The 27,558-nt window shown below is 43.8% G+C and overlaps 1 protein-coding gene across 2 annotated transcripts in view; it reads right to left on the bottom strand.

The window, feature by feature from the left end:
• Window positions 1-26,364, bottom strand: part of GABBR1 (gamma-aminobutyric acid type B receptor subunit 1) — a 209,408-nt gene extending 183,044 nt beyond the window's left edge. Inside the window, exon 1 of one of the 2 annotated variants that reach the window (XM_087953744.1) lies at window positions 25,870-26,364. The gene's annotated coding sequence lies outside the window, so the exon portion shown is untranslated. The remainder of the gene's footprint in view (window positions 1-25,869) is intronic. The other variant, XM_087953745.1, reaches the window with a different exon arrangement.
• Window positions 26,365-27,558: the final 1,194 nt, after the last annotated feature.

The raw sequence follows: 27,558 nt of genomic DNA, 5'->3' as shown, positions 1-27,558 counted from the left end.
TTCTAGGTTGTCTAGGTCTAAAATTTCAAGTCTGGTGGCATTAGGTATTCAGCAACGAGTAGAGGAGTGGAGAATTCTTCTTGCGAAATATTTCTGGACTTTCTCGACTGTATTAATATCTGATATGTAATGTGGCTTCCAGACTGATGAGGTATTGGTCTAACAAATGTTTTGTATGTTAGTAGTGTGATACGCAGGATTAGATTAACAACTCTTAATGCCTTTTTGGCTATGTAGTGTAGTTATGAGTTCTCTTATGATTTTCAGATGCACTGGTATCATTCTGCAGTTCCCATTCATATTTAAATACAGTATATCCTCAATCCACTTTGATCCAAGTGGAGACCATTTGCTTCATTCAATGAGATTTCACTCAGAAGGCTAGCAAAAAACAAAACAAAACCCTACTACTGTTAAGCTCCTTCCTCTAACCCCACAGATACAGACATTCCCAGTCTGGCCTGTGTCATGATTCACCCTATATTCATGAGTGCTGAAACGTGCATCCTGCCCTGTTCACTCCCAACTAATGCTTGTCCTCCTTCATCCTTCCTGGCTTTTCGTAGACTCATAGGGCTGGAAGGGGCCTTGGAGTTCTTCTAGTTCAACCCCTTTTCAAGCAGGAGACCCTATTCCATTCCAGAGAAATGGCTATCCAATCTCTTCTGAAAAGCCTCCAGTGATAGAGCACCCACAACTACTGAAAGCAAGTCATTCCACTGGTTGATTGTTCTCAGGGTTAGGAAATTTCTCCTTAGTTCTGAGCTGTTTCTCTGCTTGATTATATCTATCTTTAAGAAATTAAACGAAGATCACCCTTCAAACCACAGGAAAAGGAAAAATACTTGCTTTGTCCTTTGACACTCATCTATCTATCATCTACATCTATCTATCTATCTATCTATCTATCTATCTATCTATCTATCTATCTATCTATCTATCTATCTATCATCTATCTATCGCCCCAGCCATTCTATCTATATATCCATCCATCATTTATCTGTCTGTCTATCTTCTATCTTCTATCTATCATCTATCTACCGTATATCTATCTATCCATCCATCCATCATCTATCTACTGTATATCTACCTATCTATCCATCTATCTATCCATTTATCAAATAAATATTCATTTATTTCAGTCTACTTCACAGGGATGCTGTTCCTGGGAAAATCTGCAGGTAGAATGGATAGGTATGATGCCTAACAAATCTAACAAATGAATAAATACCTCACTCACTCAAAAGCAGAAAGAAAATCCCAGTTCTTGAAAACATGTATCTGTGACCTAAACTCCCACTGGTGAAATGTGATTTAACTCCACTGACAGTTTCCATCCCAGGTATTCTTAACCAGCATCCACCCCAAAATAAATAGTATATACTAACAATCCCAACAATACTAGCCACATCAAAATGATTTTAAACAAAAATGAAAGCAATTCTAATAAATTGGCAAAAATGGGTGGATACATGTTGGAAATTTGAGACACGATTAGGTTGAAAAAGATGCATTAAGTCTGATACGCTCATGATGGAATTGTTCATAAGATAGGCTGTCTGGGCGAAAGCAACATAACCACAATGGAGGGAAAATTATAGATTGCTGCAGGAGTATTGACGTTATAATATGCTTACCAAGATGTATTCGGGGAAGCCTCTACATTCTGAATTTAAGTGTTTTAGATTACGCTGGAGGTTTTTTATTGTTATTTTTTTATTGATATTCTAATAGCCCTCCAACATTTTGTTATCAAACCTTCCAGAATTACCAACCATCAAGGTTAAATGCCGACTGTGGCTGAAGTCTATTAAAGTTGTAATTGGAAGGACACCCAGTTTGGGTATCTATTCTAAGTTGAACTAAATTGAACAACTAAACACAAGGACAGTTTTTCCCCCGAATGCGATCACTCTGCTAAACAACTAATTCTCATAATAATGTCAAACTATTTAGTAAGACTGTATTACTGTTCTTCTTCTCATCCATCCTTCTTCTCATCCATTACCTATGTCTTCCAACTTATGACTATAACCGTGTTGCTTGTATCTTTACAATTTATATTGTTTTATTGCTCCCTAGTATGATTTGCTTGCTTATTAGTAACCTATGACTACCACTAAATGTTGTACCTTATGATTCTTGATAAATGTATTTTATTTTTTCTTTATGTACACTGAAAGCATATGCACCAAAGACAAATTCCTTGTGTGTCCAATCACACTTGGCCAAAAAAGAATTCTGTTCTATTCTGTTCTATTCTAATTCTATTCTATTCTATTCTATTCTATTCTATTCTATTCTATTCTGCTCTGCTCTGTTCTGTTGTAATTCTATTCTGTTCTGCTCTGCTCTGCTCTGCTCTGTTCTGCTCTGCTCTGCTCTGCTCTGCTCTATTCTATTCTATTCTATTCTATTCTTTCCTATTCTATTCTATTCTATTCTATTCTATTCTTTCCTATTCTATTCTTTCCCTATTCTATTCTTTCCCTATTCTATTCTTTCTATTCTATTCTATTCTATTCTATTCTATTCTATTCTATTCTATTCTATTCTACTCTACTCTACTCTATTCTATTCTAATTCTATTCTATTCTATTCTATTCTTTCCCTATTCTATTCTTTCCCTGTTCTATTCTCTTCTAATTCTCTTCTAAGTCTATTCTCTTCTCTTCTCTTCTCTTCTCTTCTATTCTATTCTATTCTATTCTATTCTATTCTATTCTTTCCCTATTCTATTCTTTCCCTGTTCTATTCTATTCTATTCTATTCTATTCTATTCTATTCTATTCTATTCTATTCTATTCTATTCTATTCTTTCTATTCTATTCTATTCTATTCTATTCTATTCTTTCCCTATTCTGGTCTACTCTACTCTGTTCTATTCTATTCTATTCTATTCTATTCTATTCTATTCTATTCTAATTCTCTTCTATTCAAATTCTAATTCTAATTCTATTCTATTCTAACTCTAATTCTATTCTATTCTAATTCTATTCTATTCTCTCTAATTCTCTTCTAAGTCTATTCTGTTCTGTTCTGTTCTGTTCTATTCTATTCTATTCCATTCCATTCTATTCTATTCTAGGCAATCACAAGGAAGAAAAACTGGCAACATCAGAGACCCTTCCAATCACATCGGATGTTCATCCCACCCACCCGTTGTCCTTAGAGGCCCAGCTTACAGGATACGGCCTCTGCAGAAGGCAAGGGACTTGGTGTCCTCTTCTTCCCCCCACCCCTCCACCTCCAAAACCTGGTTCCTCGCTTCTGTCCTTTTCAAGCCCCCAGCATTTCTTCATTATTATTTCAGAAGCTGGCGCACTGACTCATAGTGTTGTGGCTCCTTCCAAGGTGGAGAAAACACACTTGACTGCCCAAGCAGAGGAAGGCTTCTCCCGAGGCCTGGCTGGATGCTCCTGTAAACTTAGCCATCTTGAAAGTTGCTCCAGGAAATAGGACACCTCTCAAAAGCCCAGCCAAGCAGTTAAGGAAGGAAGGGAGGGAGGGAGGTGGATGCAACTCCGGGAGGGAGGAAAACCTTGGAAAATCTCAGCGCAAAGATCTGTACACACTACCCGCTAAGTGGGAAGCCGTGTTCAGCCAGCAGGAGCTGCCTCCCCTCTGGAGGATTACAGGCTGCCTGACTTCTGTCGTTCATCATTTATTCAATGCCGCTGGGAGACTGGGCAGCACACAAACAAAAGAATCCCTGGGGCTGAACCTCCTAATCTGGGGATCATGAGGAGCTGGCCCACAAGTCACACAAAACACACACACACACACACACACACTGAGCAGAAGATGGAAGGACAGATTGTGGACAGACTTTTCTCCCTGCGTCCAAGGGAATTGGCACAGCAGATCTCAGGGTGGGCATAAGGAAGGAGGAGGATTTTAAAATCAGGTTCAGACGGAAGGAAGGATGCCAGACAACCAGACAAAGGAAGATGCCTATCATTGTGCCAATTCAGGGAATCCAGGAACCAGGCTGGTAACAGCTCCACATACTCTGTGCCTAATTATCCTGTGGAATTCCTTGGAGAAGGAGAAGGAAGAGGAGGAGGGGGGAAGAGGGGAGGGGAGGGAGGAGCAGGAGGAGGAGGAGGGGGGGAGAAGGGGAGGGGAGGAGGAGAAGGAGGGGATCGGGGAGGAGAAGGAGAAGAAAGAAAAGGAGGAGGAGAGAGGTAGAAGAAGGGGAGGGAGGGGAAGAGGGGAGAGGGAGAAGGGGAGGGAGAAGGGAAGAGGGAGGGGAGGAGGAGGAAAGGGGAGGAGGAGGAGGAGGAGGAGGAGGAGGAGAGAGGGGGAGGGGAGGGGGAGGAAGAGAAGATGGGGAGGGGGAGAAGGGGAGAGGAAGGGCGAGGGGGAGAAGAAGGGGAGGAGTGGAAAAGGGAGAGGGATGGGGAGGAGGAGTGGGGGAGAGAAGGAGGCGAGGGGGAGAAGCAGTGGGAGGGGAAGGAGGGGAGAGGGAGGGGAGGGGAGGAGGGAGGGGGAGGAGAAGGAGAACTAACTGCATTACATGAACTCATAAATATTTTCACATAGGCTATCAGTTCTTTATCACTGAACCTTATCCCTGAGGGTCTAGTTTTGTATATTTGGAACAGTTCTGGAGTTGAAAAGAAGAATACCTTCCAGTGCTATTAGGGAAAAGTGATTAGCTGTAACTTCTATTCTTCTCCATGACTATGAACAAAGAGAAATGTGTCAAAAATATTTTGTGCAAAAGGGGGAAAAAAAAATACTAAGCTCCTGCCAGGAGCTATACAAACATATATTATATCCTGGAGATGACATAATAGAATGAAAATGATGTTCTTATCACAGGATATATAAAACTAATCAGACGTTTGTAATCAGTAGTAATTCCCCCAGATCCAAAAGCTGCCCTTAGTATGATATTATTCAAACTATAATTCAAACCGATATTATCGGTGAAGCAGTGCTACATTGCACTCTGAAAATTATGGCAGTAGAATCTGTCCTTTCTTAACTTTTTTTTCTCACATTTGGCTGCAGGGGGAAAAATGGGTTCCTTGTAGAACGACTACAAATCAGTGGTGGGATTCAAAAAATAAATAAATACTACCAGTTCTGTGGGCACAGGTTGGTGGGCGTGGCAGGGGAAGGATACCGCAAAATCCCTATTCCCTCCCCACCCCCCACTAACCTGCTTTCCAGCTCCGTTCTCCTCTGCAGGCCAACAAAAGGAAACCCAGCCGATCAGCTGGGACTCGGGAGGCAGAGAATAGATGGGGGCAGGGCCAGTCAGAGGTGGTTATCTTGCAAGCAATTGACAAACCAAATAAATAAATAAATAAATATTTGCCAGTTCTCCGAACTACTCAAAATTTCCGCTACCGGTTCTCCAGAACCAGTCAGAACCTGCTGAATACCACCAACTGCTACAAATCTTCACTGAATAACCAAATATACAAATCTCTCCTATATGGAATGAATATGCTGGTTCAGTTTCAGTGTAAGATTGCTCAGAAGTCCTTGACTTATGACCAGAACTGAGATCAGAATTTCCACCATTAAGCAAGGCAGTTGCTAATTGAATCGTGCCCAGTTTTACAATTTTTTTTTTTGCCATGGTTTTAAGTGAATCACTGCGGTTGTTAAGTCACATGGTCATTAATTGTTAAGTGGATTCCATTTCCCCCCATGGCTTGTTGGAATCCGACTGGGAAATAGCGATCATGTGATCCCAGAACACTGCAATTGTCATAAATACATGCTGGTTGCCAAGCATCCAAATTTTGATAGTTGTTCTGACCCAAGCCTCGTTCCAAGCAAACAAACACCGAACAGAGATAAAAGCAAAGCCTTTTTCATGCTTCTCTGTGAATTCCGTTCATTCACAGTAAAATGCAATTAAAAATTAATTGTCCCAGATAAGAACAAGCCTTGCCAAGATTGTGCAAGGCTGCCAAGAACATTAGATTAAACTGCAAGGAAATATTCAAAAGTCTCCAAACAGAAACCAGGATAGTCCGAACTTCCACAAGACTTGAAGTGCAAGAACTTCTTTGCTTCCTGCAAAGAATCCCACCTCTGAGGGCTGGCTTTTATCCCTTAAGGGAGGGGCTATCACCTTGCAGCCTTACTCCCGAGTCGCCCGTGCTGCTGCAGCTGCTCTTTCCTTCGAGCAGCCCTGCGTGCACGCGCACTGGGCACAGGCTCCTCAGGAACCTCTTCATCACTGCTGCCAGCCTCCACAATCTCCAAAGGCAGCATCCCACTCCCTGATAGTCCTGGCCCCCTCCCTGCATCACACGCAGGCCCCTCATCTGAGTCCTCGCTCTCCGAGACCTCAGCTGTCTGCATCTGTGGCAGGCGAACCACAACAATAGCATGTCTGTGGAGATGCTGTGAGGGTCATAAGTGTGAGACCTGGTCATGTCACTTTTTTCAGTGGCATTGTAATTTTGAACAGCCACTAAACAAATAATTGTTGTAAGCCATAAAGGAGAATATGTGTAGCTCGGGGTTGAAATGAGAGGTCCTCGGTGTTTTTAAAATTTGCTCGTTTTCTTGCAGGCGTTTCATTACCCAAATTAAGTAACATTACCTAGTTTGGGTAATGAAACATCTGTAAGAAAACAACCAAGCTCAGAGAACACCCAGGACCCCTCTAATGGTCATAAGCCAAGGACTACCTATAAGTAAATAAGCCTTGCATTGGGTTAAGTAGAACTAAAATGGGCAAAGGGCTGCAATGATCAGAGTTGGATGCTGCTACCTCCAGCATTCTTCAACCTGATGCCTCTTGAGGGTCCCGAATCCAAGAAGCACAGCCATTGCTTTGGCTTAAAGCTAAGTTGTGCAAGGCAAAAAGAGGCGCGGTGGCTCAGTGGCTTAATGACACTGGAGAAGGTCTGTGCCTTCTGTCTCCAGAGGTTCGAGTCCAAGCACCAAAGTGATGGAGTGAGCTCCCGTCACTTGCCACAGCTTCTGCCAACCTAGCAGTTCGAAAGCATGCTATATGCAAGTTGATCAGAGGTGGTATTCAGCAGGTTCTGACAGGTTCTGGAGAACCGGTAGCGGAAATTTTGAGTAGTTCGGAGAACCGGCAAATACCACCTCTGACTGGCCCCGTCCCCATCTATTCTCTGCCTCCCGAGTCCCAGCTGATCTTGTTGCCCTGTAGAGGAGAATGGAGCTGGAAAGCAGGTTAGTGGGGTGGGGAGGGAATGGAGATTTTGCAGTATCCTTCCCCTGCCATGCCCACCAAGCCACGCCCGCCACGCCACGCCCACCAAGCCATATCCACAGAACCGGTAGTAAAAGAAATTTGAATCCCATCACTGAAGTTGATATGTGGGTACCACTGTGGTGGGAGGAAAAATTTGGAGTGGCAGTATGAATTCAACCAAGTGCCAGACCTGGCCAAAGGTGATGCCGAAACGCGAGGTGACATTGGTGGTGGGAAAAGCCCTGGATGCTGCTGCAGAAAGCTGTCAAGTCTTATGAATGTGAGGTTAGTCCGCCCCTTGTGGTGCACTCCAGATAGCACATGAGCATGAACAGAATGGACTGGCCAATTGTTGGCAGCTAAACAACTACTTTGTAATAACACCGTAGTCTCCTGGCTAATGTAACATCGCCATACACTAAATAAATAAGTGTGCAAAGCAAAAACTCCCCCGAAAGATGGAATGCCATTTTGTTATGCCTTTCCATGCCTGACTGGAATAGAAATTTTAGAAATAAATAAATATGTTATAAAAGCGGGAAAGAAACAATTCTAGAGAAGGAGGGGGGAAGGATGATAAGAAAGTAATTAATAAGAGTAAGAAATCTCTTTTTCTCTTCTGTTACACCATTCCATCAACGGCTGCTTCCCCTCCTTCTCCTTCTCTTTTTTTGATTAAACATGGCCAAATACTTCCCTTTCATTGCAAAGCATTTTAACTCCTTCTTTGGGCTGTGTTTTTCAGCATCTCTTTCTGATCTACTCAGGGTTTTTTTTGGAAGGGGGCAAAGGGGAGATGTTAATGGAAATTGTCATTGCTGGGGGAAAGATCTGTGATAAAAATGATTGTCTTGCTTAGAATGATGTTTTTGTTTCAGACCATAGCTGTTTTGACAACTGATGCACCATTTAAACAGTGGCAGAAGGGCATATCTAAATTTGTGTGGCAGAGGGGGAGGGGGAAAAAAACCACAAGTTAAATATAAGGTGTTACAAGATGCAAAGGAAAGGTGTTACAAGATGTAAGGGAAAGAAGAAGAGGAGACGTGATTTGAAATTGTATTTTGCAGCTTGCTGTTTCATTTGGGTGAAAAAAAGGGTGTTGCTGAGAAAGAGAAGGCTTTTGGAGATAGAAGAACACAACTTGGCACTTGGGTGGCGTTAGATATTTGTGGCACGGTTAAGACAAGATTAATATAAATTTTAAAAATCATTATGAGAATATAAAATAAACCCAGACCCAAATTGTGCCTGAAAATTCCTTCGTGGCTTTCAGCCCAAGAAGCATTTTATAGATGAAAAATAATTGCAAACAAAAACTGGGTAATTTATTGTGAAGTTGTAAAATTTTGTTGGGAGGAATATAAAATAAAATCTAGAGAAGAACTGGTGGCTGGAATATAATTATCAATGGTTCTCCTATTTACAATTATTGGAAAGATTTCAAGTAGACAAAAGAATTTATGGCTGGTAACATTCTGGGAAAATAAACAGCTGAAAAGATTAAAATGTACATGTTATAATCTTAAAGATATTTTTTGTAACATGATGTACAGTTGCTATATGTTGCCAGTGAAAATGTCCAGAATGTATAAAGGCATTTTAATTTATATTGGAAAGGGAACAACAAGAAGGGATATTCTATCATGTTTGCTGGACGTGTAAAAAAGCTTTTAAAAAATCTGGATTCCGAAACATACACTGATTCAGAGGTTTTTAAATATTAACATACCATTGAACCCAGAGGGTTTTCTTTTGGGATTGATGGACAAACAGTACGGGAGTGAGTCATGGAATTTGTTTTTGTATATGATCACTGCAGCAAGATTATTTTATGCACAAAAAAAATGAAAGCTTCAGTACTTTCCACAATGGAGGAATTGTTGAGGAAGATGATGGAGCTTGCTGAAATGGCCAGATTGTCTTGAATTGGAGAAAAGACAATATCTACATTTATTGCTGATTGGAACCCCCTTTTTCCATTTTTCTTTTCTTTCTGTTTTCCTTTCTTGCCATTTTTAACTTTCTCTTTGGTTTCTTTCTTTTTCTTACTTCACATTAGTTTGTTTTTAGATTCTTTTTTAATATATTTGTGTATGTATGTGTGTGTGTATCTATATATCTCTATCTAATCTATATCTATATCTATCTATATCTATCTATCTATATCTATTATCTCTACATATCTGTATCTATCTATTTATCTATCTATACAGAGAGAGGGAGGGAGAGAGAGAGAGAGAGAAGTATGCTGAGAGTTACTGTAGAAAGTTAGCACCCACCCCTCTGCTAGAAGAATGAAATATTGTAGGAAATATTAAAAAGGCAGAATATTATATCTTCCTGGATGAGAAAAGGAGAAACATGCTCTTGGAAAGCAGTCCCCACCTTTGTTAATATCCCCAGAAAGACTGGGGCATCCTATCTACAAGACAAAAGATTTTAGCTCCAGGGTGAGGGGTTTAGCCCTCACTCAGATCCAAACAAGGACAAAGCCATTAAGCCATAATAGGAATTGCCCAAAGCTCCTTCATTACATCACCCAGCAAGATTCAACCAAACCTGGGGCTCAAGACAACCTACAAAGTTACCCCTGCATGGCCCCGTGAGTCTGAAAATCAATCAGAATGCATTTCTTGCCATGGGAACAGGAGGCAAGTTCAAACCCCAGCAACAGGTATAAATCTCTCTCCGCGTCTCACCCATGTGCTCTTTTTTGCCCAAGATCTCAATGTGGTCCTGTCCACCATTAAACCATCTTTCCAAGCAGCCCTCATGTTTCCAGTGTCTTTCTTCCCACTTGGAATTGAACCCAGATGGACATTTCTTCCAACATTGCTAAAAATAGAGGTTGAAAGGAGCAGAACTTTTAAAAAATAAAATCAGAAAATGCCTGATATTCCATTGAGGGGTTCTTGGTGATCTCTGAAGTTGTTTCTTTTCTTGCCGATGTTTCGTTACCCAAATGAGGTAATATCATCAGCACTGATGAAGTTGCCTAGTTTGACTAATGAAACATCTACAAAAAAAACCAAGTTCAGAGAGCACCATGCACCCCCTCAAAATTTTATCCCTGAGGTAAAAATTGTCTCCTTGATTGATATTCCATTATAGCATGATGAAAAACCTTTGCTAGTAGATCGGATCATAAAGTTGAGGGATATCCATCAATAATATTCTTACTCGATCCTCCAGACTTGCAAGCTTTGCAGTCACCCTCAAAACACCATTAAAATATTGAGAATATAGGATAGCAATATGAACAGTGCTAATCCTATCATAAGCAAGCCACTTTGTTAAAAATGTTTGTTTAATCATCCTGGATGCAATACTTCCTTCCACCACTTTAAAGCTATTGAACTAAAGAGGCTCTTAATGTTCTGATTTTGTTCTTAATTCCCTGATACTCATTTTAAAAAGGATGTTTTTTCCCCCTGTCTAGAGACACAATAAGGTGGTTTTAGTGACAAATTTGCAAAGTTTTCTTTAAAATTTCTGAAATATAGCTATTTAAAAATCTCTCAAGGATTCTTTATAGGGCTTTGTTCCAACTCAGGGATAAACTGAGTCAGGGACAAGTCAAAATAATTTCAGGACAGACTTCTGTTGCCTGAAGCAGGATAAACAATGCAAACTTTCTGTATTTTAACCTAAAAAATCTACACAAAACTCCAGCCTTCGTTTGTTGGTTTAGGCACTAGTAGAGAAGTCACAGCAAAAAGGAAACAGGTTTCTGGAGCTTGTTTACACAAAACGTCTTGAAGAGGAATAGAATGTGACTTAACATTGGGTTTAAGGATTGAGAGGAACAACCTCTGAATAAATGTACAATAGAAGAAGCTATTTCCAGAACATCGCATCTAATTGTTCATGAGCTCTTGAATCTTGAGTTCTTGAATACACATGCACAACCCCTAAGTTCACACTATACCAGAAGGATCAGACTAAGAAACCAATGACATGTAGGCCTAGACTATTTTTACAGCAACAACTGTAGAAACAAATCCCTGCCAATCAGAATGTGCTTCCCCCTTCCTCAGTTTATCTTCATGTAAACTAGGGAGGGGCTCAGATGGAACATTTTCTCAAGTTGCTGGAGGAGAAGGGCTGGCAGAACCTTGAGATGGAGTTAAAGGAGGGACCAGCCTAGAATCCGTACATAGTCACAAGCAGACTAAGTCTGACTCCACTTGAATTCCATGGACCCTTATGTAACTCCGAGCAGGTGCTGATCATTAGCTGAGAAGATTCTGTGCAAAGGATGTTTAGCAATAAATCAGTTTAATTGGACCTTTCACATATGGACCTGATCTTTCCTTCTGGAAAGCTATTTTCTTGTCCATGCTTGGGTTCTCTTCTCTGACCCTTGCCTTGATAGCAGCCCTTCTTCCTGTCCTTCAAGGCCATTCCTTCTGCCTTCTGCAACTCTGGCCAAATGAAATTAAAGGAGCGAACCTCCAGGAAAAAGAGCAAAGATGCATTACTTTTCCCAAACCTAGAACTGCAGTTTATTGTACAAAGTAAGGCCAGACAAAACTAAAATTGGATTGCTTTTGGACATGGTCTCCAGACATATATTTAATAATATTGCTTCCACTTCATGTAGTATGATAGCAATTTCTGGGGCTACTTTCTTCATCTTCCAATTACCGATTGCTGGAATGGGATGTGGAATGGGTGTTCCTTGTAAATATTATGTTCATATTCTAAAGTATACAGCCCAGAGGTATCCAGGGCACAGTAAAACAAAAAAAATTCAATAGCAGCCATGAGAGTGTAATCAAAGCTCCACCTGCTTTTTTAAAATGGGCATCATGTATGCAACACACATTAAAAAGAGGCAGAGTTTCAATCACAAGATGGTACCATCTTGACTTTTTTGCCAATCTTACAGATCCTCCTGTAGATTCTGTCATCAGCCTCTCCTTTCAGAAACACCACATGCACAACCAATCCAAATTGGCATTCAAAATTGGCTTCTCTGGCTTGACCTGCAATAAACATTGAATAACTGCGGTGGAATGTAGTCTGGATTCCCAGGAGGGACGGGCTGCACTCCAGGGGGCAAAGAGACCGCAAAGCTTAGAGGAAGAGAGCTAAAGGAGGATCCTTCCTAACTGTTCCCTGAGTATATCTGTAGCGATGCAAATAGTTGCTTCAGTTTGGCAAGATTTGTGTCCATAGGTGAAGAACAATAAAGGAAACCCCTCAGAACCAATTCCATGTGTTTTCTTGGGGCCTGATGTCAACTTTGCTCAAGGAACATGATGGAGATACATTTCGTGTTGAGAAGCTCTTCCAAAATGTAGGAGATGCAGCAAGAGGGTGAGGGGGGGGAATGACTACATATCGAGGATCTGAAGGAAAAATCAGAAAAGCTCTTTTGCCTGTTGCCCAAGAGGCATAGAGCTCAACGTCATGGGAGAGAATTGAGATCCCATTGACGATCAACCTTGGTGGGGATCTGCTCAGGGATACAGGGATCAGGGATCCCATTGCTTTTCTTCTTTCCCACTATTGCACATTTGTCTCTCTGGCCAAGTGAGCAGTTACAGAGGCAGGAAGCCTCCCGTTCACAGCTGCCTCTTTCCAGCCTGCTGGGTGGATTGACCTCCAGACAAGAGAGGGCAATGGCAACAACCACAAAGAGAATGAGATGCGTACTTGCAAGGCCACTGAAGAATTGTGCTCCTTTTGTTCGTTTGTTTTAGTTCCTTCTAAGCAATTGCTGGGGGGAAAAAGGAATCAGGCCAAATGTCTCTGTGTACTTTACATTGTTTGTCCATCTGAGCTCTGCAGATGTTTCCAACACTCAACACTTTTATTTAATAAAATAAAATGGCAGTCACATTGATGGAGGCATGCACTAGGAAAAGGGACTCACCAAGTCTTCATTCAGTGCAATTGTGGTGTGCGTGCAGCAATGAAGTCAGGATCTAATCCTTAACATTACACTCAGTCACAGTATTGATTGGAAGACCAACCCAACAGGGAAGAGTATTACGGAGTATTACTTCCAAAGGCTTTTTAGACAGGCAGGGGAGTACTGGAGGCATGGGGATGCAACCAGTGTTTGCCATAGAGATTGTGTATCGTTGTGAATTAGTACAACAAATTGATCTTTTTCCTACCCGCAAGAGTGCCACCTGCACCATTTGGTAAATTAATTCCTTGCTGAGAGCTGTGAAGTGACAAAATTCATCTTTCATCTTCCAAAAATATCTTCTCCTTTGTAATTCTTTTACTACAATAGCCTCGCTAGTGAAAACTCAAGTATGACTGTATTGTTCCTCTAAGTATCATTCCAGCAAGGGTTATTAAGAGGATAGCTTTAGCTACTACCGAAACAGGGTAGATAATTTAGGGTGTTGTTGGTGGCCCAAAAGGAGTCTTGACACAGAACAATTTAACTGATTGGGTAAAGCAGCTCTCTTCCCAAAGGGCTTGCCTTTCAATTATTCATACCTATTTTTTTTAAAAAAAGATTGGAAGATGTGGCGATACCTGGCCCATAGAATCACCAAAAGTTGAACCTGACTAAATGGATAACATCATCATCATCACCTTTTTAAAATGGCGTCTGTTCCTGATGAGAAAAAGAAGAAGCAAAGGGGGGCCTACCTGACAACATCCAAGCAGGTAACAAGTGAAGTGTTCAACTAAAATGTACGAATTTGATTTTGCGTTTCAGATTGCTACCATCGCTTGTTATTATTTTTCCAAATTTTTCCTTTCTCAAAAAATTCCCCAGGATGATTACGGATGAACAAGGGGATTTCTCAGTAAAAGCCTTCCTCTTGTGCAATTACTCTTTCATATTTTAGAACTGCACAACATTTAAATACCACACTTCGAGACTTTGGGGAGGAAGATCCAAATTATGTTCTTTTCTATTTTCCCAAGGCTGGGCTGGAGGGGGGAAAGTGGGGAGGAAGAGAGGGAGGGAGGGAAGGAGAGAGAGAGAGGGAGGGAGAGGGAGATCTTGAAAGCGTGCTGAGCTTTCCAGCTCGATAAACTATAATATATCAGGATAGTCAGTGTTTGGTAGCAATCAATCATTATTATCAATTAATGCAGAGCTCTTGGAGGTTTTAAATTGTACCCCTCCTACTCTGTAACATTTAGAAATACCCACTTTGGAGGGAGGGAGAAGTTGTCATACCAACAAGATTGATGTTCATCTTAAAGACATAATGAGAATAATATCTATCACCCTTAAATCCACACCGCTCTTGTGACTCCATGTTCTTTCTAATATCGCCCCTCCTGATCTCATGCAACTACAACAGACAGTCCGAGAATGGAATAAGATAGATATGCCATTGACTCCTAGAGATCTTCCAATACATAGAATATTAGACTCTCTATCTCTCGTCTAGGAAACCAATTTGGAATAACATACCACAGACTTACAATCTAGACCAGGGATGTCAAACTGGCAGCCTGCAGGCCAGATGCCTCACACACAGGCCACCCCTACCCCAGCGTGGTGGTGTTTATTGCAGCATATATCTACAATCAGACACACATATACCTGGCAAAACAGGTTTGAACTTGAAAATCCTGAATTCTGAACTTACAGCATTTTCTGAGTATCAACACATGAAGCTTCTCCATGTTCAGGTATGAATTGTGGATATCTTCAGGGCAGGCATATTTTGAAACTAGAGCTGCAGCTCTAGCTGCACATCCCTTTGTGGAAAATCATGACTGAGTCCTATTGAGTTTGACAAGGTACCTTCAGTTCCTTTCCTTGTGCCAACTCGATTTGGAAGGTGGAAGCACAATTGTCACTACATTTAGTTGTCGTTCCCTGCCTGTGGTTACAAAGGGGATCAAATGGATTTAACCTTTGACTTCCTTTGCCACAAATCCCCAAACACTGTTTCCAGCCAGACCAGAGGTGGGCGTTGCGTAGTTGCACCTTTATTGTTATGTTATTATCGCTGTCTTGATCTGCTAACACAAAGGGTGGTGGTGATACAATGTTCACCCTGGAGATGCTGGGACAAGGATTTTCAATTTGAAACTTTAAAATGCTTTAGATCTACATTATACCTAGTGAATGAGTCAAATGTTAGAATAGAATAGAATAGAATAGAATAGAATAGAATAGAATAGAATAGAATAGAATAGAATAGAATAGAATAGAATAGAATTCTTTATTGGCCAAGTGTGATTGGACACACAAGGAATTTGTCTTGGTGCAAATGCTGTTGGTGTACATAAAAGAACACAATTTGATCGTCAGATTTTAACCAAGGCTGTAAACTCAGCAAATCATATCTTCCTGTTTATAGGTTTCACAACAGGATCTCTGTCTCTCCCTGTGTGTGTGTGTGTCTCTCTCCCCCATTCTCCTTCCCTCCCCTCCTCCCTCTCTCTTAATGAAATTGATTATGAACACAGGAAGCTGCCTTACACAGTCAGACTTTTCATCCATTTAGCTGAGTATTATCTTTCCTAATTGAGGGTTGCAACTCTCCAAGGTATCAAACGAAGGTTGTTAGCAATCCTATTTGGAAATCCCGGGAGTTAATCCTCACCAGTCTTCTACATGGAGAATATCTGACCTCACCTCACATCCCAAAAAAGTACTCACAAAATTTTATATATGGAACTCACAGCCACATGAGAGTCCTGATGATTAAAAAAAGTTAGGTTTCTCTGAAGGACAGATAAATTTATGAACAGCAGGATTGCCTCCAGATGTTGGTGATAGGAACTAAATGAAACTGTCCGTTTTAGGGGAAAAGGTTGGGTTTACACATTGTCCCTTAACAAAATGGTTTGTTTGTTTCAAGCTTAACCAGAACAGGTTTTTTTTTCTTAATTTATTTATCAAATTTATATCGCCACCTATTTCACAAGCATGACTGGATAGCACCTCTCAGCTGTTAAGGTTGCAGGACCCAGAACAGGGTATGGGAGAAGTGGATAAACTTTTATTACTCTAGAGTTAGATTTACCTAAAATGGTAGCCCAGACTCATTATAAGATGCCTAGTAGAGAACCATCTTGATGTATTGATGAAGGTACTGTCTTAGAAACCAAAAATAGTGATGATAGAGAGAGATAGAGATGGATAGATAGATAGATAGATAGATAGATAGATAGATAGATAGATAGATATAGATAGATAGATAGATAGATAGATAGATAGATAGATAGATAGTAGATAGATAGATAGATAGATAGATGATAGATAGATAGATAGGTAGGATAGATAGATAGATAGATAGATAGATAGATAGATAGATAGATAGATAGATAGATAGATAGATAGATAGATAGATAGATAGATAGATAGATGATAGATGATAGATAGATGATAAATAGTTAGACAGACAGACAGACAGATATAGATGATAGATGAGTATCAAGGGACAAAGCAAGCATTTTTCTTTTTCCTGAGGTTTGAAGGGAGATTTTCATTTCATTTCTGAAACTAGTCTCTTATATGGCACAAAGTTTTTATATTTCACATCCTCAAAGGATGAGAATGCACACCAGTAATTTTGGCTATTAATTAATCCACACAATGTGGTGGTTTATTTTCCGACTGTGGTAGCGGAACCTGACACACAAAAGATCTTATGCTTTGTGTTACAGATGCATCCAGGTATGTCTTGTTCAACAAGCCATCATTAAACAAACACCAATTTAGTGCAACATATATTAAAATATCAATAACTAGCAAATCAACTTGGCACAGTCAAGGTGGCCATCGTGACCTGCTGACAGAATTTGCAAGGAGATTAGGTGGGGGAAGGGATGTCCAAAAGTCAAAACAATGCCCCAAATACATGATGGATGCCCCACCCCTTTTCTAAATGCATCACATCTAAAAACATAGGTAAAACCAGGCTCAAAGTTTGAATCACATGGTTGCAATCATAATCTTAAGGTTTTGATAGCTCTCACCCCCACTGCAGATACTCCTAATGTTATGGCTGTCTGGATAAAGCTGTACTTCCCAACCTAGGCAGCTTTAAGACTTGCAAGGCTGGCCAGGGAATTCTGAGAGTCGAAGTCCACACATCTTAAAGCCACCAAGGTTAGGAAACACTGGGATAAAGGCTGCTGGGCTAGATGGTTCTAATATTCTCATGGAGATTTTCCTATAATTTTAGGGTCAAGGTGGAGCTATAGGGCTAGATTTGCCCCTGTATTTAATCATGGTGTCAGGGTTCCAATGGATTCCCTAATAAATTCATGAGCCTTGAGCCAAGTTTCAAAAGAAATCCAATTATTTATCAGGAGCAACATGTCGGCACTTTTCCCATGTGCAGCCGGCTCTGCCCTACGTAATTAACTGCCCACCTATGATCCTGTTTCTACCCTTCTCCCAGGGTTTGTCATAAATCACATTCTCCAATGAAGCACTTTCATGGCCTGTGGAAAACATGCCTCTCCAGCTGGCTCTGATAACCTGGGACACAATCTGGAGAAAGGTATGTGTTGAATGTGCTTCTGGTCATAGCTACCAAACTGCTCCATCAGATCTCCCCCCATCCTTTTTATGGCAACTGAAGAGCAAGCCAGGAATGCTTTATGAGTTGACACATGGTATATTTATGGCTTTGGTGTGAACTATACTGGCTGGGCTAACCGACCACACTCAACCACAAAACATGACTTAGAAATGCTCAAGTGCAAGGTTCGTTCATGGCCCCATGATGCAGTGCCAACGGTGAAGTACCTTTGATGAGACTTGTTGAATCAGCCTTCTATCCTTCCAAGCTCGGTAAAATGAAGACCCAGATGGTTGGGGGCAATATGCTATATTTGTAAGCCACTTAGAGCAGGGGTTCCCAACTTTTTCTATATCCTGCACCCCCTAGAATGCTTCTGATATATTCTCACACCCCTTATAAAAGTAAATAATGCATATAATTATGTTATGTCTCCCCTTTAATTGCAGGTGAGCAAAACGAAACTCAGCAGTTCCAGAAATATCACAAACCAAAAAACAAACCCCCACAAGAGAACTGCTGAGGTATTTCCAATCCTCAGCAGTAAATCCAAACTCTGTCCGGCAATCCTGACGTGGCAATAATTCTCAAAGCCTCAAAGAGTTCTCTTCGTATTTTCACTCCCATTAATCACTTTGCTTCTGGCGAATTTCACCAGCCAAGCCGTTTCCTTTTATCCCCTATGGGGCGTGTTAATCTCCTTAATTAGTCACTGGCTCGACACCTCCTTCCCAATTGAGATTGACGTCTCAATCTCCGTCTATTTCTCACATCAAGCCAGGATCTCTCAAAGTTCTCTTCTTCACTGGAAAACTCTCGCATGTGTTCCTGATTAGCTATTCCCGGCTGCTGCTCAGCCAGAGGGGAAGAGGAGATCGAAGGTCCTGACATCTCTACTAAATCAGGTTCGTCTCTCCTAGTTAAATCCATTTCCTCATCCTGGCTACCATCCAAGTCACTCAGCAATGCCGGCTCATATTTCACTGCCATATCCTCTTCGCTCGAGCTCACATCTGCCAACGGAACACATTCCAACCCCGGAGTCACAACATAATTATGCACATACACTATAATTTTGAAATTTCTAAACCCAAGTTTTCGCACCCCTGAAATATTGTCTCGCACCCCCAGTTGGGAACCCTTTGGTTAGAGAGCACTGTAAAGCATTATGAAGTGAGATATAAATCTATTGCCATTGCTATCATCAAAATGATGTGAGGGCTCCTCTGTCCCCTGCCCCAGATGTTCTCTTTCCTGGTCCCCATGGGGTAAAGAGTTTGAGGGCTAATTAAAGTTAATAATAGTTTCGAAGCCGTGATCTCCTATAGCAGTTTTTGATTTTGATCTAGAATGTCTTGGCCTCAGTGCATAGCCACCACATATGGTAGAAGGTACCGTCAAATTATTAAATTGAACTCAGACCAGAAACTTTTTTCTTAGGAATCATTAAAGACCAACATGCAAAAAAAAGTAAAATATTTAAAATATTTAATATGACATATTTTTAACTGCTGCCAGAATAGCTTATGCACGAATGTGAAAAACTTCCAATACCCCCAGCAAAGAACTAGTACAGCAAAAGATAATGAAAAGCGCTGAAACGAATATGTTCACATTAAAATTGAAAGAGAAAGAAGATTCTGAATATTTTTTAATTTGGCACAAATGGTACGATTGCATAACAACTAGAAATAAGATGATGTGAAAATTAATTTGTAAGAGACCTCAAGGAAACAAATTGTAGATATGTAGAATATAAAAGAATATAATTATTGATAAGGATATTAATTAGTGATTGACAAATGTATATGTAATGTATTAAGATTTATAAGATAAAAACTTTTATAGATGTCAAAAATGCTGTTGAAAACATGATGATTTGAGTTGTAATGATGGAAATACAATAAAAATATATACTTTTTAAAAAAAAAAGAGTTTCGAAGCCAATTGCCTAGCTGTTGTCTGTCACTGGGCCTGACCCAGGCGAAGGAATTCTACCCAGAGCTTTCCAGCAGTCCCTTCTTCTCTTCCATCACCTTCCAAGGCCCCATGCCATTCTCCCACACTCCCCACTTCCACACACAGGCTTCTGCCATGGGCGGGAGTTACAACGCCATTGCAGGAATGATTTTCCTGCCCAGCACAGCATCAGCACAGCCAGAGCTAAAGGGAAGCTCACTGCTCCAAGGTCCAAGCAGGATTGCTGGAGGGGAGCTACCCTTCATCTCTCCTCCTCCCTCCCACAGACACCTCCTGCCTCCTGGCCACTGACAGTCTCTTCCCCTTGAAGCCCCAGGAGACAGCAAACAATGGGGCCGAGCCCCAGAAACATCCGCTCCGGAATCTATTTACAGAGAGAAGGAATCAGCATTTTGCAGAAAATAAATAAATGCAATCTGCCAGCTTCTCCATTACTTGTGCCACCTTGGTTTGTTCGCCCATTAATATTAATCAGGCTGCTGTCACACTTCTCCTGCATGCAGAGCAGTTCTTGATCCATACCTCATTCCTTCCTCAGAACTGTTCTGGGTACCAAGTTGAGTGCATCAAAACTGTCAGACTTCCAACTAACAAACTCCAAACCAATAAATTCTGAGTCAAGCATTTCCTCAAAGTTCCACTTTATTAGAGTTGTCACGTTGGCACATCTGGAGAAAACCCGAATTTCCCTCCTCAAAAGAAAATCAAGGATCCATCCCCTGCACCCCCACCAGTCCATCACATCATGGCCCAATCAAAATGGCGTCCCACTTGGAGACATTCCTACAGACACTCCTCTCAGTCCAGGTGCAGGGTAACATGTCCTTGACTTTCCGAGAAAGAATGATGTGGAATCTAATTACCTACCCTCGATGAAATTCCCCCTCCAAAATTCCCAGGTACTAAATGTGGCAGCCTTGAAGCTTCCAAGTGAAATATGGCTTCCAAGGATGACAAAATGGAATTAGGGCAGTGGTGGCTAACCTTTTTGGGCTCCTGTACCAAAAATTGTGCCAGCACCCAGAAGGCAATGTGCATGCCCCCTCCCACGCCCCCTGCGCATACACGCACAATCTGCCCCCTGCCATCCCCTTACCTGCACTGCGCTTCCCAACTGATTTTCGGCCCATTTGAGGCCTTTTTCGGCCTCCCAGAGGCTTGAGGAAAGCTTCTGCAGCCTTTGCAGGCCAAAAAATAGGCCCGTTTCGTTACTTCCGGTATTTCCAGAAATACCGGAAGTGACGAAACAGGCCTATTTTATAGCCTGCAAAGGCTGCAGAAGCTTTCCTCAAGCTCTGGGAGGCCTAAAAGGCCTCAAATGGGCTGAAAATCAGCTGGGAGGTGTGTGCATGCGCAGTGAGGTAAATTTGCCTGCAGCTTGCGTGCTGGCACAAATGGCTCTGTCTGCCACTTGTGGCATGCGGGCCATAGGTTCGCCATCACGAAGTTAGGGCATCTTGTAATCCCTAGTCGTTAATAGACCTTTCAAAGAATTCTATGAGGGTAAAAGTTCATTCTCCGAGCTTGTGGGTTGGTTTCCGAACATTTCGTTACCAAGCTAGGTGACATCTTCAGTGGAGTTGAGGGCATGTCAGTGTCAGTGTTCTGTTTATAAGGGCTTCAGGTGTAAGGGTGTCACGTGTTGTGACAGGTGTTGTGATGGGTCATCTGTCACAAGACCATCACTTGACACCCCCATACCTGAAACCCTTATAAACAGAGGAACACCGACTGACATGCCCTCAACTCCGCTGAAGATGTTACCTGGCCTGGTAATGAAACGTTCTGAAGCCAACCCACAATCTCTGGGAACGAACCTTCACCCTCATCCTACACCCAAGCTACAGATATTCGCCAGTATTGCAAAGAATTCTATCTTGACATTGTTATCTGCTTATTGACATCCATTTATTTATCCGTTTCTATCAGGGATAGCTAACCCGAGTTCTCAGGGATTGCGGGAAAGTTCAGGTCTGCAACATCTGAGGAATGCCGTTTGGATGGATGCAGACATGTCCGTGGACTTTGGATACTTATATCATCCAAAAGTTTGTTGAGGTGGCTTTCAGACCAAATATATCCACAGCTAGTCTTCAACTTACAACCTTTCAGTTAGTGACTGTTTGAAGTTACAGTGGCACTTTAAAAAAGTGACTTGCAACTCATCCTCGCATTATGACCGTCACAGCCTCTCCATGGCCATGTGATCACAATTCAGATGCTTGGCAAGTGGCATGTAGTTACGATACGTGTGGCATCCTGGAGTCATGTGATCTCCACTTGGTACCTTCCCAGACGGCATCCAACAAGCAAAGTCAAGGAGGGAGAGCCATACTCACTTAACAATGTGATTCACTTAACAACTGCAGTGATTGGCTTAACAACAACGGTGGCAGAAAAGGTTGTAAAACCTCACTTAACAACTGCCTGGCTTAACAATAGAAATTCTGGTCCTCAATTGTGGTCGTAAGTCGAGGACTACTTGCACTTTAATTCATCACCATAAAGTGGTTGTTACTTGTAGTTGTCGTTGTGATCCCCATTTTACCAAAGTGAAACTGAGAAGTGAGTTTATTTGCCTAAAACCCGTCGGATTTGCTTGCAGTCGGGAAGAGATTTGAACACAGGGCCTCCTTGGCTTGGATCTCACGCGCCGATGAGCACTAGTCTGCTGGGCCAGCAGGGTGGCAAAGGAGCTGGAGCTTAATGGAGTTGCTGGAGTCTGCAAGATAAAAGGCTTTGATGTACAACTTCAGTGTACAAAGCACACAGCTCAGTTTTCCTCTGCCGCCAGCCAATATTTTGCAACGGCTTCTACACAAACCAGCAAAAGGCAACTCCTCAGTCATGCCATATGCGGTTTTGCATTTTAAAGTCATTTAAAATTATGGCACCATCATGCTGATAGGAATAGAAATGTATCTTTCCTCCCCGCTACTTCGATGCTAAATGCATTACCTTGGGAATAAGCCTCGATGCATTGTTATTTAAAAAGAGACACAGAGAAAGCCAAGTCTTTTTTCTTTCTTTCTTTTTTTTACTCTCTATTACTTGCCACACTCTAGTGGCCATCCTGGGCCTCTTTTGTTGTAGAGAATTCACCTGAGTAAAGTTCAGGCTTTGCTGTAATCCTGCCCTCTCATCCTTCCAAAGTGAGGCTTGCACCAGTAAGGCAAATCTTCATGAGGTTTATATTCACATCATGCACTTTATTATTTATTCCTGCACCTGAGTAGGCAAAGCCATTTAGAGAGGGGGAGAGAGGGGAGAGGGAGGGAGAGGGAGAGGGAGGGAGAGAGAGGGAGAGGAGAGGGAGAGAGAGAGGGAGAGGAGAGAGAGGGAGAGAGGGGAGGGGAGAGGGAGGGGGTGGGAGAGAGGGAGGGAGAGAGAGAGGGAGAGAGGGGAGGGGAGGGAGAGAGAGGAGAGGAGAGAGAGAGAGGAGGGAGAGAGGGAGAGAGGAGAGAGAAGGAGGGAGAGAGAGAGAGAGAGAGGGAGGGAAGGAGAGGGATAGAGAGAGAGAGAGGGAGAGAGGGGGAGGGAGAGAGGGAGGGGGAGAGAGAGATAGACAGAGGTAGGGAAGGAGACGGATAGAGAGAGGGAGAGGGAGAGAGAGAGCCGGGTCACTATCACAGCAAAACCAAAAGAGCATTGTGGTACTTTAAAGTCTAAGAAATGTGTTGCAGCATACGGTTCGGTGGATTAGACTCCATTTCATCATATGCAATTTGTAAACAAGCCCATATTTGTACACAAAGCGGCATTAAGGAAGGAAGAAACGTGGGTGCGCATGCAGGCCGACTGGGCTGCAGCCCAAAACCCCTGATTCACAGAGTGCTCTTCCAAAATGGCATGCACTTGGCCATACTTTCCACGCAGTATTTTGTTTCTCACAACATGATCCACTTTCTCAGTTACTGCTCAAAGCACAGCAAACAGAAGCTGGACTTTTCAGTCGTCACCTGCTATGTGACACTGCAGACCTCTTTACATGAAAGAAAGAAAAAAACCTTTAAAACAAATCAACAAAGAAATGACCCTGCCTGTGGCTAGTTTGTTCGTTTGTTTGTTTTTAAAGCTGGACAGCTGAGTGCAGAAAGGCAAACTTCCCCTCTGCCTATGGGGGCATCTAAAGCTCCATGTTGGAATGGAGACCAGCAACCATACCCCCTGAGCGAAGGGTACACTAGGAAGGAAAACTTCGAGGCTTTGGCTTCCCAAGGAACGCAGAAGATGTCAATCTTGCCCAAACACTTAGGACTTTCCATGTGCAGGCGTGCAAATACCATGCGGATGTGGATTTCGGAGCTGGGGTCACTGTAGGACGTTCATTAGAGCTAGTTAGCTGGATGAGACCCCTGTGTGTAGACATAGGCATGAGTGTGTGTTGTATTGGAAATAGGGTTCCTGATCCCAGCGAAGAGATTTTTAAAAGAACACAGGGAGTTCCCAACTTACAACAAGTTCATTTGCGACCGTTTTAAGTTACCCTGGCACGGAAAACAGTGACTTGTGACCATTTTTCACACTTACGACCATTGCAGCATCCCCGGAGGGGGTCGCGTGATTTATATTCGGATGCTTGACCACTGACTCACATTTATGACGGTTGCAGAATCCCGGGGGGGCGGTGTCATGGGATCCCCTTTTGCGACCTTCTCACAAGCAAAGTCAACGGGGGAAACCAGATTCACTTAACAACGGCGTTACTCATTGAACAACTGCAAGGATTCAGTTAACAGAATGTGGCAAGAAAAGTCGTACAATGGGACAAAACTCCCGTAACGAATGTCTCACTTAGCAACATAAATTTGGGGCTGAACTGTTGAGGACTACCTGTATGCCCTGAAAACCTGCCCATCTTTGAGATTGCTTTTAATCTTCACCTGCTACCAGTGCCTGTATACTGTATTTACCTTCCTGTTCCATCCCTGCTGCATAAAAGCGGGTTTAGAACCTTTTGGCATCCCTCGTCAGCTCCTGGCCAGAGTGGGTCCCCCAGCTGGACGTCCACCACCTCAGTGGAGCTGAGGGCCTGGGGGCTTGCCACCTCTCTTTATGTTACATTTAGATTTAGGCTGCAGCTACCTCTGAGCAAATCCTCGCTCCACACTGCTGAAGACAGACTATTCATTGCCTGGAGGCACGCTTGCAGCTGCCTCAAGGGCTTGAGGTGCACATTAACCCAATTTCCTAAGCATCCACTGAATGGGGGGGGGGGAGAACTGTTCCCCCCCCCCGGGTGGTCAAGGGAGAAAGCTGGCATGGTGAGGTCCTGATTTGGGATGGGGGTCATCCCAATACAGGATATGGGTGGTAGAATCCCAGAAGTCCAAGGGGATTACAGGTGAGCTTTTGCACGCAGGCAAACTCCCCTGCCTATGGAACCACATCCCTATTCCCACAGACGCCTGCCCTACCTGGATGAGAGACAGAAAGAGGGGAGTTAAGAAACTGTCCTATGGCAGAATTTTCACCCAAGCCTTAGGAAAAGTTTAGTGAAGAGAGTGGGGAAGGTCATGCTTTAAAAGGGGGAGAGGTGAGTTTTCTGGGATGATAGTTGGCTGGGCAAGCATGCCATCTGGGAGCCAAAGCTGGTGCCCCAAACAGGAGGAGGGGGTGGAAGGTCTAAGTATCAGAAGGGGCAAGATGGCACATGGGAAATTGCAAGGCCTAGATGTCAGCTGAGCCTGGCTCTTTGCTTAAAATGTGCCTCTTTAGCCCTCCCTTCTCTCGAGCGCCTTCAGGACACTGGAAACGCACAGAACGAGAGCTCTCCGACTTCCTCCTCGTTCCGGATTGAGCTGTCTCCCTGGCCCGGCTCTGGGGACAAGGCATTAAATCAACCCGGTTGGCACCAGGCGTAAATCCAAGCCTTGCTGCAAAGCACCCGCTCTGTAAATTGCTGCCCTGGACACGAGGGATAGCGTTGGCACTTTGCCACAGAGCGAACCTCGCTGATGGATACCCTGCTAGAGTCGCACGCTACAGTGGTCCCGTCACCCTTCCCACATCCCAATGCCCCCGGGTTGCCCCAATCCCCTCTCCATTTATTGACCCGGAATAGCCTTTTCCCAGGTCGCCATCCCGGCGCTACGAATTTTCCTGTCCCACCAAAAGGGCGAAGCGATGGAATCAGACAAAAGGCTTTTTTTTTTTTTTTGCTGGCGCCGCTCGCCGCTCCTTCCCACGGTAGGCCAGAAAACGAGGGATCCCTACCTGGGGCGCTGTCCAAGGTGCCGGATCTTCCAGGCGAGCGGGAGGCGCCTTGTCGGCGTCCCCAGAGGCGGCTGCGCCCGGGCTGGGCAGAGCTGCGGGTCAGCGAGGCTTTCCCCAAAGCGGAGGCATCCCGGAGGCAAAGCCCAGGCTAGGAAGAGCCGCCCGGGAAAGGCTGCGGGAGCGACGCAAGAGGGGACAGCCGTCTAGGCGAGGAAGGGATCCCAGCCGGAAGGAGGACGAGATCTCGCCACCAGGCAGCGGGGAAAGGGAGGGAGGGAGGGAGGGAGGAGGGGCGGCAGGTCCGGGCTGGGATCGCTCCGAGAGGCAGATGGGCGCGGGGTTAGAGGCTAGCGAGGTGGGGCGGTGCCGGGAAAGGCAAGGCGAGGGGAGGGGATGGGAGGGAGGGAAGGGAGGGGAAGAGGAGGAAGAGGAGGGCGGCTCAGTCCGTCGCCGCCCGCCACCCCCGCCCGCCCGCTTGGGCGGCTGTTGCTGCTTTCTCCGAAGAAAGAGGGCTTTGGTGATGAAGTAGAGGAGGGGCCTGTGCGTGCATGAGAGAGAGAGAGAGTGTGTGTGTGTGTGTGTGTGTGTGTGTGTGCGCGGTATGTGTGTGTGTGTGTGTGTGAGTGAGTGAGTGAGCGTGCGCGCGATCGCCTGCGAGAATATCCCGCAATCAGCGGAGCGAGGAAGGGGAAGCGGCGTTTCTTCTTGGGGGCGACGGCGCGCCCGGGGTGGGAAGGCGGAGAGAGGGCTCGGGAAAGTGTCCAAGTAGTGCGCGGCGCCGGGCGTCCAGGAGCTGTCCGACAGGGCGCGCGGAGACGCGCGCGGCCAGGTGCCCGGAGTTGGACCCGCGAGCGCGCGGGACTTCCAGCCTGCCTGCCCTGCCGCGAGGTGGGTGGGTGGGTGGGTGAGTGAGTGGTTGGGAGGGAAGAATGATTGACAGCCGGCCGAGCGGGCGGACAGCTCTGCCGCGCCGGACTGCCCGTGAGCGGCGCGGCGACGGTGTCTTGCTGGGGAAGCGCCCGAGGTGCCGCTTGCAGCTGCCTTCCGAAGCCACGCCTCTCCCCGCATTGTTGTTTTGAGGCTCGGTCGGGGAGTCCGTCCGTCTTGCTAAACGGAGCGGTGTCTGCTGTTTGGCGTGGTTACCGTGACCTCACCTCAAGCCACTTGGGTGGTCTGCTTTGGAAGACGTGGAATGGGGTTTAGCGCGCCTTAGGCAAGAAGCCACTTGGGTGACTTTGGACCCAAAGAAAGAGGAGGAGGAGGAGGAGGAGGGAAGGGCAAGTCACTTCCGAAATCTTGCCAAAAAAACTACAGGGTCCAGGGAGTCACCAGAGGCCAAAACGACTTAAAAGGGCACCCCAAAAAGCGACCCCTTTTGTCCTAAACAAATCATGGTCTATCCAAAAGATCACATAATACAATGTTGAATCAGGACATCATATAGGAAAGTGTGGTTTCCTTTCTCCACCCCCTTCCAATGCCCCACTGATTAATTTAGGGCAAGAACTCCTTGTCCCAAAGGTGCTTTTTCAAGAGGCAATTGGACTTTCTTGGGTTTTTTTGGGGGGGAGTCTTTTTTGAAGATGTTTTTCTTCTCTTCAGAGAGAACAGAAACCTCTTCGAAGAAAAACCAAAAGTCCAGTTGCCTCTTGAAAAAAGCACCTTTGGGAGAACTATGACCTGGATGAC

The sequence above is a fragment of the Notechis scutatus genome, chromosome 2 (genome assembly GCF_049901735.1).
Source record: "Notechis scutatus isolate UNSWTSFEM ecotype Mainland chromosome 2, rNotScu1.2, whole genome shotgun sequence".
Taxonomy (NCBI): Eukaryota; Metazoa; Chordata; class Lepidosauria; order Squamata; family Elapidae; genus Notechis; species Notechis scutatus.
This window is presented reverse-complemented; position numbering and strand designations above follow the sequence as displayed.